The sequence below is a fragment of the Rhamphochromis sp. 'chilingali' genome (genome assembly GCF_963969265.1).
Source record: "Rhamphochromis sp. 'chilingali' genome assembly, chromosome: 5".
Classification (NCBI taxonomy): Eukaryota; Metazoa; Chordata; class Actinopteri; order Cichliformes; family Cichlidae; genus Rhamphochromis; species Rhamphochromis sp. 'chilingali'.
In genome coordinates this window covers 43,147,423-43,169,620 of record NC_137932.1, presented here as the reverse complement: position 1 = coordinate 43,169,620, position 22,198 = coordinate 43,147,423, and the positions used below count along the sequence as shown (strand labels likewise).

Sequence of the window (22,198 nt, the reverse complement as noted above, 5' to 3'; positions counted from 1 at the left end):
TTAGATTAGCATGACCAATTATGCAAATTAGGCGATGGCGTCATTTAGCGACTTCTAGCGACTTTTAGGACAACCAATAGCGATTTTCCTTACTGAGGAGTTGGCAACACTGGTTGGAACTCTGACTGAAGCCTGATGCTACCAAAATAACTCAACACCCTTTGTTTATATCTAGAAGTAATGCAAGTGCATTCTTCTATAAACCAAAGCTGGAGGTAATTCGGTAGAGTTCAGGTTGAACGTGTTGCACGTCTAACTTTCATGCAAGAGACAAGAATTTACAACTCTTCTCAAACGTGCAGTTGCTGTAATTTAAGCCTTTAAATGCTCGGCACTCAACAATGTGTTTTGATCGTTTTTGCTTCTGTTAGATGTTGGAGCTTCACTGTGCCGAATACATTCAGAGTGTGACACTTCAGTTCATCTGCTGAAAGAAGAAAGTTTCGCAGCGCTTAACTTGAATTTCGGTTAAAGCCATTTTGCCTGGCAGGATGTTCAGCCATGACAAAAAGGAGCAAAACGTTTATTTGAGTTGAAAGACGTGAAATGAAGATTCATGCTATGGCAGCTGTGCTCTGCCTTTTAATGTAGCTGGGTTTATACACACATTTCTGCTGATTGTGTAACATCTGTGACACACCCACCAATATGTTTCTAGAAAATGTGTAATTCAACCTGGAAACATGCTGTTTTCAAATTGAACATACCCGAAGATTTGTGATATCTTAACTATTTTTGATGCTAATCCTGGTCCAATAGCTGACTGGTATGATGTGTGAACCTGAGCAAAACTAAAAGATGATCCTGCAGTGATATAGAAGAGATGCAGTCCAGCTGTAGAATTAAAACCTTTACGCTGTTTGCGCATATTAAATGTTAATTAAAAGAAAACAAAGAAGAAAAATCATTTTACAGGGTTGAACACTTATCTAAACCTTATGCTCTTCGTTTCACGAACAGTCTTGATTATGAAACCACACCATAGATATGACACAGTAAACATGATACAAAGGTTTAGTGTATTACATGTAAAGTTCTTTATTATTAAGAAGATGCGAAGGAAATCAAGGGTGCGATGTTGAATGATGTAAGTGCACATGCCTCACAGGTTGGATGTCCAAGAAATGTTGACGTTTGTTGGGTGAAGTGGTAGAGAGTGTTCCCGGGGGGTGGAGAGAACAAGCTTCAGTGCACATGTAGGTTAAGAGAACAGAGGTGATGAAGAGGAGGTGTTACATAGGTATGAAGTTAAGGAGAGAAATGCGGATGGACAGATGTTAGTGGATTTGCTCTAAAGGAAGGCAAAAGCATGGAAGCATGTATTGATCACATACTTCATCTTAAATTATGTGGTGGACACATTGTTTAAGAAGAGTAAGGAACGTAGAGTATAAGTGTGGACAAAGGTGCAAACAGTTATCTTATGCACAAAGTTGAACCTGAACGAGAAGAGTCTGCAAGGTGGTGGCAGGGGAGAGTGTGTCTGCATGGATGGTAGTCTGTAGGATGACTTTGGACTTCAATACCAAGTGAAGGCATATGCATGGCTGCATATTACCAGTGCTTGTCTTAAGACAAAGACCAAAGTAGATCCTGTGTGCTATCTGCTACTATCTTCCTGTGTGAGGGAGTAAAAAAGAGAAGAGTGCTCGTTTTTAGTATTTCATTTCTGTTCATTGTGTGTTCTCCAGCTCTTGTGGAACCGTGGGAAGCAAACTGTTTCAAAGTGAAGGAAGGTTTGATTGGACAGATTGTGAAGTCTTCTCAGATTGAGCAACAGCTCACAGAGCATTGTGTGTGACTGTCAGAGCCAGCAGGAAACCTTTAGACAGACCTTTAATTATCCGCTGATGAACAGAGGCTGTATTTGTAATTAGAGAAAGAAAATGTTAATGCATTCTGTGGAGGATAATGGCATCACGCTGCCCAGGCATAAATCTCCACTCTGTGACTTTGCTAATCTCACGAGGCAACACAACCACACTGATTACCGTTAGTGTGTCCACACTGCAGAATACCTTCCCGGCATTAACTGTCACCAACAGAAAGCAGAAAATGATGCTGCACTCATCCACGCAGAGAGACCGCTGCATTCTGTAGAAAACCTTTAATATCAAACAGGAAAACTGTTACATTGTGTTTATCACTGGAGCTGCTCTCATAGACTGAATTATGATGGTGTTTCTGTTTCACATTAATGTAGCCTGACATCAGGTTTCAATGGGGTGTTATTTTCCATTTATCAAAGCAGTAGTATTGAGTGAAGTATCTCTGCAGCCAGTGTCGTTTTCAGTTTCTGGTGAAGTCATGGTTGCTAGAAGCAGTTAACATTTCTCATGCCAAACAATATGTCAGTGTGCAAGTGTGTCCATTTCATCCATGCCTGTCAGTATTGTGGCAATTTCTCTGCTGCTGTTTGTATTAATACAGATATTTTAGCGGCTCTGTCACAGAAATATGACGACAGGTTGATAGTAAAAAATGACAGGGTGATGTTTTCCACTGCTAAAGTGCTCTCAGAAACTCAAGAGAAAATGCAGCCTTTGTTAAATCAAGGTGGGGCATTGCCCCAACATATCCTCTCTCACCTGTAGCGCATTGGTGTAGGTGAGTGGAGCGTACAGGAGCCAGGACATGGGTCAAGCTCTCAAATCAAATCAAATTATTTCCAGCACAGTTCTCACATCTGCACAAATGCAATCACATGGTTTTGGGAATGGAGAAGTTAAAGACCTTTTATTGACTGCGTTGGATATTCGTGTTTCACATGCACCACTGGGCAATGGTGCACGTGAAACACAAACGTATAGAAAAGTTCAGAGTGCACTGCGAATGTGAAAACAGCTTATGATGGGAAATTCTAATGACTCATAAAAGTGAGGTATGGTGATTTCTCACATAATTTTACATGGCGTCTAAAGGACATGGGTTCAGGGAATGTTAGATGATCCCCATCAGTTTGGTGAGCTCCAGTTTAGTCCTTAAACTACAAAGCTTTGTGTTGCTTTTGTGAAGTAAGATATCCCAAGTGCCAGATTGCAAAATGAGGACGCTACGGCTATGATGGTAATTTGTAGCCATGCCTTAAAGAGTTCTTAAACACACCATGGTCCCTACTCTGTAGGGATATATATATATATATATATATATATATATATATATATATATATATATATATATATATATATATATATATATATATATATATATATATATTAGGGGTGCAACGATACACAAAATCCACGGTTCGGTTCGATACTTTGGTGTCACAGTTCGATATTTTTTCGATACAAAAAATGTTCATGCTTTTTTAATTTGTCATTTATTAAAATGATAAATATATATTTTCACTCAAAAGAACAGTTTTTAAATGTAATGTTGCTGAAACAACAAAGTAATAAAATAATAAATCTATCTGATTGAGGAATCCCTTATCTTTGGAAAAGAGAGTTTATTACAGAGAAATGGCTCTTTCAAAATAAAAGCTATACTATCCACTTCTTCTGGGCTATATTCTCAGCAGCATATTAAACATATCAGGTCCCCATAAGGAGAATCCTGTGCTAACGGCTGTCTAAATGACTCGGGTAAAGTTTGTAGCATGCGTGCTTGTTGTTTTTGTCTGCTTCCACTTGTCTTTGCACTAGGATGATGTCGGTGTAAATGTGCAGTCATATTCGTTGTGTTCCCACTAGTGCTGTCAGCCTTAATCTTGTTGAAATGACATTAACGCCATAACGGCAAATCTCCGCTAACGAGCTACCGCGGATCACCCCGTGCATGGGGCTGGATGGCCAACACGTTAATGAGCTAACTGCGCTAACGCACTAGCTCCCACCAATTGAGCATTGTGTGGCACATCTGACATACTGTTTTACTTTAGTCCATGACGCGCTTACCTTCAGGGTCAGTGGATCTGCGCTCGACAGTGCAGCCTAGGCGGAGTAGTCGAACACAGATCCACTGAGCTCTCAACACAGACAGCATCATCAGAAGAAAAGTTGATAAAATAAATTACAAAATTTGTATTGTTCGATACATATGCATACCGAACCGAAAGCACTGTATCGAACAGTTCAATATCGATACGAGTATCGTTGCACCCCTAATATATAGATATATATATGTATATATATATAGATAGATAGATAGCCTTGCTGCATTACTTTTATGGCATGGTGTTTAGTGAATTAAAAACCTTTGAATCAAAATTACATTTGACTTTTATTTTCAGAGCCTGTGGATCACTTAATGGAGCCCTGCAGGTTGCCTGCATCAGGATTTTCAAAACTCATATTGATTGGTCCGTGTATTGATGTTTTTGCCGAGGCCTAAATGCTTTGATGTCATACCCATGTCACGTTCTTCCTGGAGACAGTCGATCTATACTGTATCTCATTGATGCCTGTGTGATAGTATTCATATTACGGGCTATATTAAGCACCATCATGTCACAATGACAGCGCTCAGGCTAAAAATAGAGAGCAGCAGAGCCGAATGAAAATCTAATAGCCATAGATTACAGCTCTTTAATAATGATTTGAAAGATGTGATGAGAACATATTAGAAGATAATTGAAGTTCATGCTCAATTACAAAAACATCATTCAGTGATCAGAGTCTGAAGGTTTGAGCATCCTTCATCAGTATATGTTGTGTTTATTCAGGTTGTTTTAAATACGTCCTCATTCTGACAAGCACACATTCAACAGATCTGTTATCCTGTGAAATAAAGGGGATACAGTTCAAAGATGCAGACAGTGTGACCAAGACGGCTGCATCATTGCTGCTTTTTTCTCAATTATGATACTTCATTTGATTTTGATTGGACGAGAATGAGATAATTATAATATAGCCAAAATTGTAGACAAGTGAGCCAGAGCCTTTTTGAAATGGCAAAGCTTGTTGAGCCAAGACAGAAGGGCTAAAATTCCTGAAATGGCCATTTGATGTTGGTTTTGATCTCTCATCGTTCATGAGCGCACCATTCCTGGCCATGCTCGCTGTGCTGGTGTTTGCAGCATTTTCAAATGAGATTATGACAGATTCTTCTCATGCAGCAAACCTGCAGCTGACCTGAGCTGGCGGCCTGCTTCACCCGCATGCAGCAGTATTGAACCAGATGCAAACTATCACACATGTTACTTACTACCAGTGGCAGCCTGTCAGGGCAAGCAAGGCAGGCCCTGCTTGATCAGTTAAATCTATAAATAGCCATAATACTCAAACAAAGAGAAAGTAATTTTATTAGTCCTTTATTTATCCAGGTAAAAAATCTCATTGAGATTAAAAATCTCATTTCCAAGAGAGACCTGGCATCATAGCAACAAATCTGTCTACTCTTATTTCAAAGAGTGATCTGTGTCATAAGTTTCTCTTTGTGCCATCCTTTCAATTACTCCCATCTTGCAGCTGCAGTTAGCTGTTGTCTCAGGAAGCAGGCTTAATTATACATGCCTTCAGTTCCAGTGAAAGCTGTTGTGTCCCTCAGTGTCGTTGGCTTGTCTGTCTCACTAACAATGGCTTGATCTTGTCGAGCTATGAGGCCAACAGCTTTTTCTGATTATTTGCACATTGTGGATAAACCTCTGCTCTGTGATGACACTGATAGGAGACCAGCATGTAAGACAAGCTGCTGCTGTCGGTCCTTTTCCACTCTGGGATCTGTTGACATCTGAGTGATGTGTGTAAACAAAGCCAGCACTAGCAAGTTAACAAGCAGTCTGATGGTGATTTCATTGTAGCATATACGTTTTCTCTGATTAACCACTTTACTCAATATGTGTGATGTAAGAAATCTTTATTAACTCCTTCAGCACATTTGTAAGGAAAGCCTTGATGATGTGGAGGGAACATCAGCTTCTCCCACATCTGTTTTAATAAAACAGGGACGTTTAAGAGGTGCAGGCTCAACAAACATTTTTATGATGATGTTAAGTCTAACCAGCTGTTTTGTCAGCAGTCTACCATTTTTCTCTGTTATCTTTAATATCCATCTAGATATTGACAGTTTACTATGTCACACAGTACTCGAGCCTTTTAATTCAGCGTGATAAATAAAAAAGTAAATAAAGGTGTAGTCCTGTTTTTCACTGTAGTACATAGTGTTATGAAAAACTTGTAGGTATTGTTGTCTGTGTCAAGCACCCATACAGTCTCTGGATGCACCTTTCAACCCAGCAAACACTTTTTCTCCCACCAATGATCCCACTGGAAGTCCACAATGATTGCTTTCTGAACTGACCCCACCTGCTGACTGCAGAGGTGGTGCATGTGTGTTTTGGGCATTCAGTCAGAGGTTTCATATGAACAGCCCACCCCTAAAGTTGGTGTTGGAGCTTTTTCCCGAAGGAGAAAAGTGATGCATTGCACCCTGCTGCTCAGTAGCTGAGTAAGCCTCAACATTTCCTCCAGACTTTTGCAAACCAACATTTTAAAGTTTGAGGATTATTGTATTATTGTATTTCAGCCTGACACATCCTGCTTCTGAATCTATGATTTCAGAGGGTCATTAAGAGGCAGCTCACGTCAGTAATCACAGATGCCGGGTGACTTTGTTGTAACTCAAATAAGGGAAAGGAACTCTACCAGGTGGCCACTCACTTTTAAGGGGAACTACAGCTTGTTTGATGTGGCTTTTGACCTTGTGAAATTACTGGAGTTCATTTTGCTGAAATGATAAATCTTTACGAGAAACATGAGCCTGCAGGCTTCTGAAAATCTGCTCTGTGATGTTAAGTCAAAATGGATACCCCCATCAGAGCAGCAGCACAGGTAAAGAGAGATGTTCTTTGTTCATGGATTTAATGCCATTGACTTTCTTGCATTGAACCAGGTCCTGCTGTGATAAATCACTCTTCTGTAATCAAAAGTTTTAAGTCCCTTTAAAAAACATTGAACCAGTGGTTCTTTGGTGAGGCTTAAACACATCAAACTGTGGGGAAAACGGACCGACAGGTGATACCATCTGAGGGTTTGTGAATCAAGCGGAAACTTGTACAGTATGTTGGCTGTAGCGACTTGTCTCCGTCTCTCTGCCTTTATGTGTCGAATTTCTTTTCCACACCAGATTATGGATTTTCTACTATTTCTACTCTTGGTAGAAACTTTGCCTCTTGATCACTTCTGAATTTTGTTATTATATTTCTGATTGATATCAATCTACTTCACAGGGCTGAACTTGTGTTGGTCATATTTGCTTAAAACAGCTGGTTTTGTCACAGTAGAATTGAGTCTTTATCTACAGTTATGTCCATAAGTTTTTGGACAATGGCATGTTTTCTACACCAACACTACGAGTTTTAAATCAGTCAACATGTGATTGGACTGCATGCTTTTGTCTTTATTCAGAGGCTTTCACAAAAGCATTTCATTACCTGTTTAGGAATTACAGACACATTTATACATAGTGCCCCATTTTCAGAGGATCAGATGTAAATGTGCGTTTGTTAAAACCCTAAAATCAAAGCAAAAGTTTGACATTTTTATCAAACAATGAAACGATGTGGCAAAAATACAAAAGATTTGTTGTTGTCCAAAAGTGTGACAAAGTGGGTGGAAACACCATTTGTCCACATTAACATTCTTATTTTGAGTTAGACATATCTCATTCTGTAGCAAGCAAGCATGTACTGGGTTTGTTTATGCTTTGCACTTTTACAGATTATGTAACATAATCTTGGTTTAAATCAAGCATGCTATTTATTTCAACTGTTAATTGTCTAGTTTGAACTCACCTTACCTACCTGTGTCCCAGGAACAAAAGGAGGAAACGTAGCTTCACTTCCTGTATTTAGAGTTTCCTAGTTAGTCTGAGGTCACAGGTGAAGAAGGGGGAGAATCCTTGTAATTTAATAAAGTTGATTTTAAAGTGTGTTTATAGAGAAATAGAGTTATTGCTGTAATATGTATTGATGACACTGTAGAGTTTTATTGCTAGGAAAGAGTTTCAGTAAGTAGGGAAATGTTTGCCTTACCTACCTAATGGAGCAGTCCAGGGTGTTTGGTTTGGACTGTTTAAGCAGAAGAACGCAGGTGTTTGAAGGACCAGGTCAGTGTAGCTGTGTGCATGTGACTGTAACTTCTGTTGATCTAAGTTCAGTTGTGTTTATTTGAACCGAGTTAACTATGGAGTTGAGTTTCTTATTTATTTTTGTAAATATTGTTTGGTCACCAAAATGCTGAATAAATCACTCGCTACAGCATCAGTCTCCTGCCCTTCTTTAGCCGCTTAGGCCAAGTCTTACCACACTATGGACCTACATAAGATTTGTATTGACTGCAGTTACTTTGGATTTCTCAGGGTTTCACATGTTCATTGACCTGAGCTGTCAGCTAAACAGGTTTCTGTGTATAACTGCAGAGGAAGGACTGTGCTCGTTTTCTTTGTTTACATGAGACTCGAGAAATAATGAAGCAGTTTGAAGAAAATTTTGTTGGATGATTATTGAATAGAATAGAATAGAATTCAACTTTATTGTCATTGCACATGCACAGGTACAGGGCAACGAAATGCAGTTTGCATCCATCCAGAAGTGCTTAGTGATATAGATATATTACAATATATATTAGCAATAATATAGATATGTAAGTATATTACAGAAATGGGTCTATTATGGTATGTTATAATGTACACGGTATGAAGTGTGTTGTGAATATTCTATAACTATAAGTATGTACAGGCTGTAGTGAGTACAAGCTATGTACAGGATATGAACAGGATATAAATATGAAATAAATAACTTTACAGAATCTGAGATATACAGCTATACAGAAATGGGAACTATGCAAGTTGTAAACAGTTGTAGGATTAAAAATTATCGTATGTACAGAATGATTATTTACACAGAGCTATACAGTAGTGCAGTTAAGATAAGTGAGGGTGTGGATAGTTTCTACAGAGGCTATATAAAGTGCTAGTGGTTGTGAGTGGTGGTTCAGTCCATGTTATTATTGTGTTTGAGGGTACAGTTGTCCATTGTGGGTGTGTGTATGTTCAGTCCATGAGTTTAACGTGGGTCAGATGTCAGGAGGCAGAGTTCAGGAGTCTGACAGCTGTGGGGAAGAAGCTGTTCCGGTACCTGGTGGTCTTAGTCCGGAGGCTCCTGTAGCGCCTCCCAGAGGGCAGGAGGGTGAAGAGTCCATGTGATGGGTGACTGGGGTCTTTGATGATTTTCCCAGCCCTTTTCAGACACCGCTTCCTGTAGATGTCTTTTATGGCAGGAAGTGGTGCTCCGGCGATGCGCTGGGCAGTTTTCACGACCCTCTGCAACGCCTTCCGGTCCGAGGCAGAGCAGTTCCCGTACCAGACTGTTATACAGTTGGTCAGGATGCTCTCGATGGTGCAACGATAGAAGTTCACCAGGATGTCTGAGGACAGGTGGTTCTTCCTCAGAGTCCTCAAGAAGAAGAGGCGCTGGTGAGCCTTCTTGACCAGCTTGGAGCAGCTGGTCGTCCACGTGAGATCCTCGGAGATGTGGACTCCCAGGAACTTGAAGCTGCTCACACGCTCCACAGCCGTGGAGCGTGGAGTTATTTGGAAGACAAAAACTTTTTTTAAATTAATTTTCATTCAGCGATCGCCTCAGTGTGTATTTGATGTCCAATGTGTTCACTAACAAAAGTTTGGAAGCTTATTTGGGCATTTATAGAAATATTTTCAGAGAAGTGTTAGATGACTCATAGTTGGTGGTTTCTGATTGATATAAAGCTTTGTTTGATAAGCGAGTGCAAAACAACCTGTTTTATTTTGTGAAAAGGAGTCAAAGTCACTGGATGCTCACTTACAGATTTATTTTTATTAAGCTCAGTTTATTCCCTTATAAGTTTCTGACAAGTGATCACTGTGACCAAAGACTACAGACCCTGCAGCAAATAAAGACTTTTTTCTGAAAGTCATGGAGAAATGTTTTAGTCAGAAACAAAAGTGAAACGATGTAGCAAAACCCCAAAGATCTGAAATGGGAATATGTAATGAGTAAAAATGTTCCCAGGACCAGCTGCTGCTCTGGCTGTGCAGCACAATGAGCTGATGAAATATAATCACAAAAGTTTTTGCTTTTTGTATGAAGGAGAGGAGAGAAATGCAGAATACAGCAAAACAAGAAAAACCCCAAAAGACTGCAAGGTGTGATCACACAAGCTCAGTCAGCAAACACAACAAAGTAGCAACAACAAAACGAGGAAGACCTGAACCCAAAAATCTGTGTTTCCAATATGATTTCTCAAACTAATTTTTACAACAGCTTCTTTTGTATACATATGATTCAAAGTTTCATAGTATCAGAGTTGGCTGAACAGAAGATATTTGACATATCTGAATATTTTAAGAATGGAATGAGACATTATATCTATTGATAGTGTTGCTGAAGTTTAATTTAACTGTCCTTGCAATGACATTACATAATGTGATTTAGCATATTGTTGTATTATGATACAAGTATATCAGAAATGGGGTTTGCAGATTGGAGCTCTGTTTTCTGTTGCTCTTCTCCGCTAACAACAGGTAAAGTAAGAGGGAGGAGCCTGTCTCACCTTCCTTGGGTTAAACCCAAAGCACAGCTTCCCAGCAGAACAGAGCCCGCCTCTCGGCCTCCACAAACCTCCCCTGAAACCTAACACCTGTGACATCATGCTCCACACACAGGCTGCTGGCTGACTAGTTCTGCGCACAGAGCTGCAGGCTGTTCACTAGCTCTCCCTCCCAGGAGAGATCCACAGCTCTGAACCCGCGCTACCAGCCACAAGGAGGTAATCTGCGATCAGATCAATCACGCTGCTGCAGCGCGCTGAAGCCTCTACCTGTGGCTGACCTCAGTGGCTGCACACCTCCCCCGGGCTCATTGCTCCAGCAGCTTGGAGGAGAAATCCTTTATGGGCTTTGTAGGGGAATTGTTCTGTCACTTCTGAGGCACATCGCTGAAGACTGCCAACACTAATTCAGCCCAGGATACTCTTTGTTTTCTCCATGGAGCCTAATGCAGGTAAGCACTTGCTGTTCAGCAAGTTGTGAAGTTTTAATGCTGAACGAGGCCACCTGCTCTCGTGTCTTTGGAGACTTATTTTCGTCATTATAACTTCAAAAGTGCCTCTCAGATATCTATTTAGAGTCTTTTGGAACATCATCTTCTCACTGGCTGAATTGTAGCATTCATGGATTGCACTTAACAACAAAAGACCCTGATGAGTTTACCTCACACAAGGGTCTGCGCTCGTACACACACTTGTGCACACTCACACAAATGGCAAAGAAGGAGGACAAAGAGGGAAGAATGAACAAACAGAGAGTCTATATCGAAGACTTCACTTTGCCTGCAGAAGTGAAACTTAAGATTGGGCTGTGATTTAGTGCAGAGACCTAAAGAGGTCTGTTTACTGCTGTTTGATGAATTCTTCCTTCTTGTTTCACTCCACGAGTAACACATCATTAAAGCCTTCCAATAATGAATTTAAGATTCGGCTTATTTAGTAGTTTCTAAGTAATTTCTCACACAAAGTCAAAGTTTCTTAGAGAAAATTAACAATCCACAGATTCACGTTGCATCCAAGAGATTTAAGAAGGCATTGCAGGTAAACCAGTTCCAAGACCTGAGTGGTAAAAAAAACATTAAAAATGAGTCACGACAAACTCATTTTTGCCAGTTTTGATCTCCAAAAGTCTGAGAATAAGGATTCATGTCTGTTAGGCTTACCCTGTCCAAACTGTATTCATGTAAAGCCAACAAAGCAGACCTTTCCATGTTTTATATTCATGTTGAATCCGTTTTATTTTGATAGACTTGATATTTGAAGTTGTACCTTACAAGCTCACAGCAGCTCACACACCTTGCACCTGACACAGAAAATGTTTTCCTCATAATTATATTGCTTCTCATATTTGACTTTATTCAGTCAGCTGCTCAGTATTTTCTTTAGTGTTTGCATTTTTTAAATAGACTTTTCTTGGTTTTTAGTGGACAAATCTAAACATAGCTTTTTCAAATACTCAGTGCTATGTACCATGCAAATAAAATAACAGACTGTCACTTACCAAAAATAATGCATAGACTGCTTTTTCTTTGTCTGTTAATTAATTAATTAATTAATTAAAATTACCAGAAAATTGCATTGAAATTGCTCCAAAAGACGCCATCACCACCACGATGTGTACGCTTTAGTGATTCAGACGACCCACGTAGGTGTATATATGTCACTACTAATACGGTGACGAGGTGGATTTTCATTGTTCAGCTTACTTTATATGAAATAAAAAAATAAATAAAGCTTAGCCATCATTTTGCTTATGAATTATTTAGTTTCTGAACAGTTGCAACATGTTTTCTTCATTTTCATGCATCTTATTAAGAAAAAAAACATCAAACAAGGTGAGAAATAAGGCAGCTTCCCTGGAGTGACATGAACAAATCCCTACCAACAGGTTGTCTAATATCCACCAGAGAGCCGACCGACCTTTAGGGAATGCTGAAATTTCATATTTTGACTTTCCACCACACCGTCCCAGGCGCTAATCCCAGCGTCTTATGCAGCCCCTGTCGTTAGTTTAACGAGACCATGATTTGCTTAAGACTAGCTGTGCTACATATTAATGCAACTCTTTTTTTTAAACTAAACATCCTAATCTGCTCCAAAATAATTGTTAATTTTCAATACTTAACATTAAACTAAACACTTCTGTTATGTGAGAAACATTTTGCTCCTTTGTTCAAAGATCTAGATAATCTCTCATGTTTCAAGGGTTTAAGAAATTAGAATATTTATCAGAAGTAAACACAGTGTGAAACAAAAAAAGTAATATATAAACTCTTGACTGAATGTCAAGTATTTAAGTGAAAGACTGCTTAAATAATTAAAAGATACTTGAGGAAAACAGTTATTATGCAGAGTTGTACTACACTAAGTCATAGTGAATATAAAGCATCATATTTACGTTTAAATCAGAATCAGAATCAGAATCAGAATACTTTATTGATCCCTGGGGGAAATTATTTTTTGTTACAGTGCTCCATTTTAAACCAACATTAAGACAAGACAGACAATATGCTAACTAAGAATAGTACAATATATACATATATATACATACATACATACATACATACATACATACATAAGTCACTTATAAATAAATATTTGGAAAAGAAAGAAAAAGTATCGCAGGATAAGATGACATCACTGCCATGATCCTGGGTTTGTTCTGTTTTGGACCCTTTGACAGTTTTCACTTGAATCATGTTACATAAAGTTCTTCAGTAAATTATTTGAGTAAGTGTACTCCACGTCCAGCTTTGGGTACATGCCCTCCCCCCACCTCCCTTTATTATTCCTTCCTATGCTGTTCCTTAGCACATTATTTGTGAGGACGCAGCCTTATACTGTTTCCTGGAACATCAGTGAGGCTCTTAAAAGTGTGAATGAGAACTTTGTGTGTTGGCTTTGTGAGTTGTGGTCATTCTCCCAGTGGCAGCGGTGTTGAGAGAAAAGCAGAAATCGTGGGAAATGAAAGGTGCAGCAGAGGAAAAGTAAACTTCCATTTCTGTCGTCTATTCTGGCTTGTATGTTCAGTGGTAGTCGTTGGTATAGGTCACTATCTCATCACTGCTTTCTACAACCAATCGCCTTTTTCTTTCTACCCCGGCATGGTGAGCTTTCCAAAAGCACCCCCACCCCTCGTCCTTCGTCACTTGGCCTCACTATCATCCTCCTCCCGCTCTGCCGTTTGGTGCCTCACGCTGGAATCTGAGACGGGGCTTTGCTTGCGGCAGGTTAATTGCCTCTGAGATTCCTGTGCTAATAGAACTAATCCTACTTTTGTGTAGCTTGTGCTCCGCTTTTGAGCTTGTTAGCAGGGTTATTGTGTGAGGTTGTATTAATTGATTAGTGTCAAAGCTCTGTGTGCTCTTGTCTTTGTGATGAATCCTTCATTTGGAGCTCCGGGAGATGTTGGTCAAACATGAAACAACAACTAAAGATGCCAACGAAACGATATGCATGCACACATGTCCGTTCACCTGTGTGAGCTTGATCTGAAACCTTATACCAGTTACAGTTAACAGCATGTATTGAACTATTTCGCTGCACTCTTTGCGTCTTTGATGAAGGACTTTAAGTCCCTTCCCTCTACCACAGGCTTCTGAGGCTCACATCAAAATAGGCAGAATTTATTATCATTTATTTTTCCCGCCTCAGTTATTTAGGGTTTCATCTATAGCAGGGCCTGTGTGGGACTTAATCTCTCTCGCTTTTGCTTTTGTGGAGCAACAATTTAAATATAATTTGTTGCTTAGTTAATTTTTGGGATGTAAAGAGAAAATATTCGAGAAATGTATGACTTGCAATGGGAAATGATCCCAAACTGGTTATAAATAAGAGATGCAAATATTCTGCTTTGAGGTTTCTGTCATTATGGCAGCCTGAAGGAATTCTTTCACTGTCGAGCAGTCGGTTATGGGTCTAGGCGTCCTTTAGAGGCCAGTTACAGACTCCCGGCAGCGTCTGTTGCTCATCAAGGAGACTCTCAGATTCAGATGTAAAGGAAATCTTTAAAGGGATTGTTCTGGGTTTGGTAAAGCCTATCGGGTTCATAATGAGCTCCTTCTTTAAAGGAGCCGCCGAACCCTTGTTCTTTTTAGTCTTACGTCAATCAGCTGTGACAAAAAAGAGAAAAAACAGTCTTGAGTCAGTCTGTATTTTGCCAAATTAAATCTTCACACATTTCCCCTCAAAAGTAGAACAATGGCAGGTCTCTGCCGTAGAGATGTGTCGATTTGAAGTCTGGACAAATTTGCTTTGTTGAGTGAATACTGTAATTGACTGATGTAATCCGCTAATGTAAACAGTATTTGAGCCTGCTTTTTACATTCCTGTATCCAAAGTGGCTGCTAATCAGCTGTTCAGTAAATTGTTGAGCACACGAGCTCATGTGCGACTCTTTTAACATTTTAATTTTTATTTTGATTAAACTAAGATTACGATGACTTTTTTCCAAGATCCTTAGATTAAACTAAGAAGGTGTAGGCTACCATTTTAATCTGAGACCTAGTGGGTGTATTTGACTTAATTTAAATAAACAGGCAGCAGAGTTAAAGATGTAAGATTCTTGTTGGGAGGGTCCAGGAGCATTTCACAGAGGCGGCTCAGTTTGGAGACAAAGTTAGAGAGGCAAGGCTGAGATGGCTCACACATGTGCAGAGGAGGGATAGTGAATATATTGGAGAAAGGATTTTGAATATGGAGCTGTCAGTCAGAATTAAAAGAGGAATACCACAGAGGAGGTTCTGGATGTTGGGAAAAAGGACAGGAAGGCTGGATGTGATAGAAGGAGAGGAGGGATAGGCTGAGATGGAGCAGAACGAAGACCAGAGCCAAGTTTTGTCTGTAACTTTAATACTTTTGTCAGATAAATCTTACCCATAGCTGTCTCTTTGTAAAGCGTCACCCATTCGATTGCTTCACTTGGGTCGGCTACCATCGATGGTAAGAAAACATGGACGGAGCTCCTGGGTCAGAAAGATTAAGCCAGGGTTAGAAGTGCCTTAAAGCTGGATTCTGACGGCCACCCGATGGTGATAACTGTGGTTGCAGAAAGACTTCCAGGCTGGGAAGGTGCATGGGAAGTGTTTCATAGCTTCTCCTCTGTAAATCCTTTCCTGCCAAGCTTATGGACTCTTGTTTCAGGACATATAGAAAAAAATGTCTATTCTTAAAATCTTGGTGATACCATGTTTCAAAAGAAGGATCTGCACTATGAAACCACATGCTTATTGGCTAACAGTGCATCAATCACAAGATGTTAGTCAGCGCCACCTTTCATTTGTTCGTTGCAGCCCAGATGGCCTGCTGGGAATGCTCACCTCGAGGTGACGGGACTTCAGACACAGGTGGGTGATGTCACAGTAGCCACACCCACCTGTTATACTGTGCATGTTCTGCTCAGATACATAGACATATATCGTCGGTTGTTGAACTTCATCATTACGTACCACTTGACCACTGTCTGTTATTCCTACCAGTCCACACTGAAACTGTCCCAGTCTTTATGATGCACCATAAACTGCTGGCTGCTGCTTACATTTTAGATGTGGAGGTCATATCATTGATCTCATTGAGGTGTAATTGTATTAGGTTTAATTTTCCCAGCCTTAACCCTGTTTATGTAGTTCGCTTGTTAAAACAGCTGTTTTTCCACCATCTTCAAACTTACTGTAGTTGCCGTGCAAAAATACTTTCACTGAATCACCCAGTATCACGGTCTCGTCTGGCAGGGGGGTTGAAAATTGTGCTTCTGTAAATGCTGGTGTGACCAAGCTCCAATAGCAATGAATGATGAATGCGACTGTTTTTACAGCCTCCTCTGCTGTCACATCGTTGAAGCAGTCAGTGGAGTTATCACAGTGCAGCCTGTAGGCCTCCAGCAGCCACTGAAAACATTCACAACCGCGTCTGTGTGAAGTCAGTAGCAAAAGGATGAGTCTGCACACGCCTGCTGAATGCAGCCGGCAGCTCACCTGACTGGCTGTTATGACAGGAGTTATGGCCTAAGACAACCACCCTTTTCCTTCATTTCACTAAGCCGGGCTGAACGGGACAATAAAGTGGAGAACAGGGGATGGCTGCGATTCTTTGAATATATGTCATCATTTATACACGAAGGGGGATATTTGTCATCAGCCGTCTGCCTACAGATCCATGAGTGTGCTGATGGCTGATGCAGAGAGGAATGATGGGTGACTCACTGATGCTGCTGGGCACAGGCAAATTTTTGTGCCGGCAGGTATTGAATTTGACCTGGATGTGGATGTCACAGTGTTCTAAAAATGGATGAGACTGAATTAATTTTTTTATTTATGAAACATTCAAATGAAGTAGCCCTTTGAGACTGAATTAGGCACGTGAGTAAGTGCAATTTCAGGCGCTTACGTTTTAGTGTTTATGCTGCAATTTACTTTGTACTTAATAATAGTTCAACATGAGTAGCTTTTTGTTTACCAAGTAGGGTTCAAAAAGCTATTTTGAGTTAATTATCTGGGGTCAGTTTTCCAAGTTATTCAGTGTTATTTTGTCTGTTTTAATTGTGCAATTCAAAGCTTGTGCCCACAGGCATCGGTAGTCAAAGTTCAACTTGTCTTTCACAAAACAGGGCAGGCAGTGGCTGAAGGACATACAGTACAAGCTCTCTTTTGTGCTTCAAAATATCAAAGGCTAGTTCTAGTTTGGTTAAGCTGACATTGAGGGAGATTAACAAGTTTTGTTAATGATTACGTGAACGAGGAGTCAGTCTCAGCTTTGGAGTGCACGAGCTCTGGTTGGATGATCAACATGCAGAGGCATAATTTCATAAAAACATAGCTTGTTGTTTTTTTCACTCCTTGATGCTTTTTTGTTACATTAAACACAACTTAGAAACGAATGTGTTTCACATATGCTTTGAACTTTGAAAGAAGTGGCAACACTTACATTTTTACTCAAATTATGTATTTTGTTTTTAATCCTAAACAAACCGAGTGATTTTTTTTATAAGAAGGTGTTAAAAATGTTTGTTTATTTGGCATGCATGGACCAAAATCATGTTCAGGTAAACAGGAATGAGGGGGAAACATTACTGTCCTGAATCACACCCAGCTACTCTTCACTGCACAGGTCTCTGTCGGCCCACACCGTTTGGCCACCGGGAGTGGAAGCAGCCACGCAGCCTGGGGACGCGCTGGCTCGTCAGCATTCATATTTAACAGTGTTTATGGAGGCGGACGTGAGCAGCTGTTCTGCCAGGAAGCGTCGCCTTAAAAGCTGCAGTTTGTCTGTGACCTTTGGCACGGGGGAGCATGGTGTGGAGGCACAGCTCCTGCCTTGGTGGTGCTGTGCGTCACACGTCAAATGTTCTACAGCCACGAAGCCTAGAGTAGACGTTTTAGGTCAACAATAGTATTTAGTGACAAAAAACAAAACAACTGTTTACTTTTCTCCTTAGAGTGTTGGTGTCTCCTCTGACTTGTAATTTGCAATAATATACTGTGTTGTTGCTTCCTAATTAGTCCATAATTGCATAAAATAGGGAGCTGTAATTAAAAGGCCTACTGCAAAATGTAATCAGCAGCTTTTCTACCAGTGGAACATTTTGATTTTAGCCTTTCAAACAGTAATACCATCCTATCACAGTGAACACACAATGCCTTTCATTTTGGTTTATTTCATTTCATTTTTAACAACAGCTTGTCAGCACTGAGTGTTGGTGAAATGGAGATAATGCAGATGGTGGCAGGATGGCAGTATGCTTAGTTTGTTCTGTAAAGTGGCGTCCTCTATGTTTGGTTAATGTCTAATGTCTGCTCTTGGATCTGGATGATGTTATAGAAAGATTATATCTCTTAGGCAGTTAGCTCTGCTTGTGAGCACAGATTTCCCATTTGCCTGGTGTTCAAACCACTTGTTTGGGAAGGGTCAATCAAAAGACAGTTGCTTTAAAGGATAGCTGGCCTTAAAGTTGGAGGAGCTAAAACAGCTAGTTTCTGATGGAGGAAGAAGTGAGGCGTCCCACCGAGACTCAGTATAAGATAAATTAGGATGATTTTGAGCTGTGAAGGATGGAAGCTACTGTACTGAGCTCACAAATAAAAATTTAGCAGCTGAGCTTAAAGATTACCAACAGATCAGAACAGCAAGCATTCAGAAGGTAATGATGCTCTCCGTGCAGACTGTGATCACAAGCACATGTGGCACATCTCTCATTCAAAGCTGGCTCATTCTGGATCTGTTCTAGCCTGGCTGCTAATTTTAGATGATTTCCTGGAGCTGCCTCTGCAATCTGTGGTAGATAGTATGTTATATAGTATTGCAGTATTATTCTTCCTATAAGTGCCCTCAGACAATTCAGGACCCGCAAGGTAGTCCAGAGGGGTATAAGAAGGCAGCCTTGAAGGAGAGATTATCTGTAATTAAATAATATTCTGTCCTGCAGCATGTCAGTGAATTTGAGGGGCATCAACAAAGCAAATGATTAGCAGCAATCTTTCAAACCGATCCCACAGAAAGTCACTTATATTCAGTGCCACAAAGTGACAAAGGGCAAAATAACTACTGGAAAAATTCCCTGTTAAATCCAGAATTGAATTCAAAACTGCAAACTTCCTTGTTGTTCCTAGAGTATTTAAAAGTAGAATGGGAGGCAGAGCCTTCAGTTTTCAGGCCCCTCTTCTGTGGAACCAGCTTCCAGTTTGGATTCAGGAGACAGACACTATCTCTACTTTCAAGATTAGGCTTCAAACTTTCCTTTTTGCTAAAGCATATAGTTAGGGCTGGACCAGGTGACCCTGAGTCCTCCCTTAGTTATGCTGCAATAGATGTAGGCTGCTGGAGGATTCCCATGATGCATTGGGTGTTTGTTCTTCTCACTATGTATTAACAGACCTCTCTCCACTGAATCACACTTGTTATTAACCTCTGTCTCTCTTCCACAGCATGTCTTTATCCTGTCTTCCTTCTCTCAGCCCAACTGGTTGCGACAGTTGGCCCCGCCCCTCCCTGTGCCTGGTCCTGCTGGAGGTTACTTCCTGTTAAAAGGCCGTTTTTCCTTCCCACTGTCGCCAAAGCACTGGCTCATAGGGAGTCATATGATTGTTGGGATTTACTGTAGGGCAGGGGTAGGGAACGTTAGTCCTACCCCGCTGCAGGGTCTACCTTACAAATAAAGCGCCTTGAGGCGACTGTTGTTGTGATTTGAAGCTAAACAAATAAAATTAATTTGAATTCAATTCGGATTTTGGTAGATTTGGGTAGTCCTAAATTAAACTTTTAACTAAGTGACTGCCAATGTGAGTGAAAGGGTTAAATACATCAGAGCTTCATTTGGTCAGTGAGAGTTCTGAATATTTGCTAGTGGCCAACTCTTAACTACAAAACAGCGCTCGACGGCCAAATCACTTTCAGGATGGATGCACATTAGAGTTATAAATTCCTTCTTAGCCCTGCAATCTGAATTAGACTATTTTCTTTGATTGCTTTTTGAACTTGATGCTCTAATTGTGTCACTGTGCTTTGCTAGCTTGGCATTACGGTGCATTTACCTTTTAAATGTCATTAATTTTCCTTTACATGTGAACTCAGTTGCAGGAGATAATTAGGCAGCTTTTAGCTTCAGCTGTTATAAATTAGGCTGTTAATCATGCAAAGGTACTAGTTGAGTCCACAAATGAAAATATGGAGGTGGAAATGAGACAAATAGCCCGTTGTGGGTAAGTGAAGACAGTGCTACGTCTTCACTTTATAGTGTGGCACAAACGGTTTGTTTAATGTCAGAAAAACCACAGTCCAAGTGATGGCACATGATAAACCAGACACTTTCAAATTGTCATTAACATGTTTAAAATGGCATCACAGGCCTCGCTGCCTATAGCTCACCTCTGTTTCCGTGTGTCGTCAAAGTGTTACAATGGTTTTGCTAAGGACTGTAGAGATTTAGGGTCCACAGCACGCTGGCCCTTGAGGAAAATAGGCTGCTCTGGCAGTAATTGGCTGAGAGATGGCTTTTAGATGGACATAAATTATTCACCCAAGCCATCTCTTTCCATCTTCAAGAAACACAGGAAACTGACTGATGTTGTACTGTTTGTTCTTCCACAATCTTTTTAGAATGACGTGTTCTTACAATTTGTTGGTGACCATCTCATACCAGCAGGATCATTTTTTAGGAAAAAAAGAGATTTATGGATATAAAGGATGTCACTTCCTGTCCCTCGGGATGGAAATGAAAAAGAATTTAGCAATTCTTATCCCATTATTGATATCACTTATCAATTTGATTCCTTATCGATTCTCATTGGGTTATTATTGGCTCTGCTTTGACAGTTACCACCATCGCCTTCATGCTTTCACATTTCTCCACAAAATAACCCTTAAACACATTGTCTCATAATTACCATCAACCATATAAACCTATATGTTACAAACATGCAGAGCAACACAAATCCCTATTCTAATCAGAATACACATGAGCTATGATCACAAAGCAAACATGAACAAGCACAAAGAGAAGCTATTGTTATATATCCATAGATAGATCTCTCTATCTGCAAAAAATGCTGTGACATTGATGGATACTTGACGCTTCAACATTGAATCAATCCCCAAAGACGTTCACCAAATACTTGCATGTTAAAATGTCCAAATTTTTAGCAGAATTAAATGTCACTGCAGGCTTGTACAAAACATGCTTTTAGCCTCTATGACTGATTTCTCCCTTCATAAAACCTGTACAGTGAATTTTTGTTAGTTTACTTTCATTCTTAGCAAAATCCAAAGAGAGTAAAGTTAGGAACATGAACTACAGATGTGCTGCCACACGGCAGCCAGAGCCTGTTCTTGCCTGGGAGGCTCAGCTAATATGAGCAAATAAACTTGACTTCTTTACTATGTTTGCAGTGTTGTTGCTTTTTATGACATTTTAAATGATATGATCTGAAAAACAAGAGCACCCACAGAGTGCAAATCCCCTGAAGGACAAGGCCTATATTAAAACGTTGATGTTTTATGAGGTTTTATTCCAACATGCTGACGTCAGCCTGCTTTTATAAGAACGCGCTGATTTCACCTCTGACCTTGAAGCACTACAGACTAAAAAGGTGTGTTATGTTATGTTATGTTTACCCCAATGACGGAAGCAAAATTGTCTGAAATCTTTGGCTGTAGAACTTGAGATTTAAACATATATTATTGTAGTGCATGATTTTGAATTTTTATGGCATCATTGTGATGTTGTATTGAGAAAATAAAGTGTGCTGCACATCTCTCTCCATGCCCTTTCATATGATATATTATAATATACGTTTTCTTGATTTTGATTGATCTCGGGTGCTGATAATGAAGGCCAAGGTCAAATGCTTAGCCAACGTAGCTGCTCGTGTCCCCGAGGGGCTACTATATCGTGGAATTTGAAGACAATTCATAAAACATTATGGGTAATATAAAGGTCTTACAGCTTTTCACATTTAATGTGACGCTGACTTTGACCCAGTTTCCACCAAAATTTAATCAGCTAAAGCCGTTATTGGTTTCAATCATCACACAGAATTTGGACATTGAACTTTGGACCCTGCTGACAGACAAACTGTTATATCCTGCTGTGGGGAGAAGAATTCTGCGCCCCAGTTTTTAGGAAGTAAATTCTAGTGTGATTTCAGCACTAGTTGGCAAGAGTGCATGCTGTGCATTGTACC

The 22,198-nt window shown here is 40.1% G+C and overlaps 1 protein-coding gene across 10 annotated transcripts in view; it reads left to right on the top strand.

Annotated features, from left to right (window-relative positions):
- The window catches only part of ptprfa (protein tyrosine phosphatase receptor type Fa), a 348,653-nt gene that overhangs the window by 62,324 nt on the left and 264,131 nt on the right, over positions 1 to 22,198 (top strand). For 8 of the 10 annotated variants that reach the window (XM_080882887.1, XM_080882895.1, XM_080882890.1 and 5 more), the window contains exon 1: positions 10,662 to 10,981. The exons of 1 other annotated variant lie outside the window; for it this stretch is intronic. The gene's annotated coding sequence lies outside the window, so the exon portion shown is untranslated. Of the gene's footprint in view, positions 1 to 10,660; positions 10,982 to 22,198 lie in introns of those variants that run through there. One more of the 10 variants, XM_080882891.1, reaches the window with a different exon arrangement.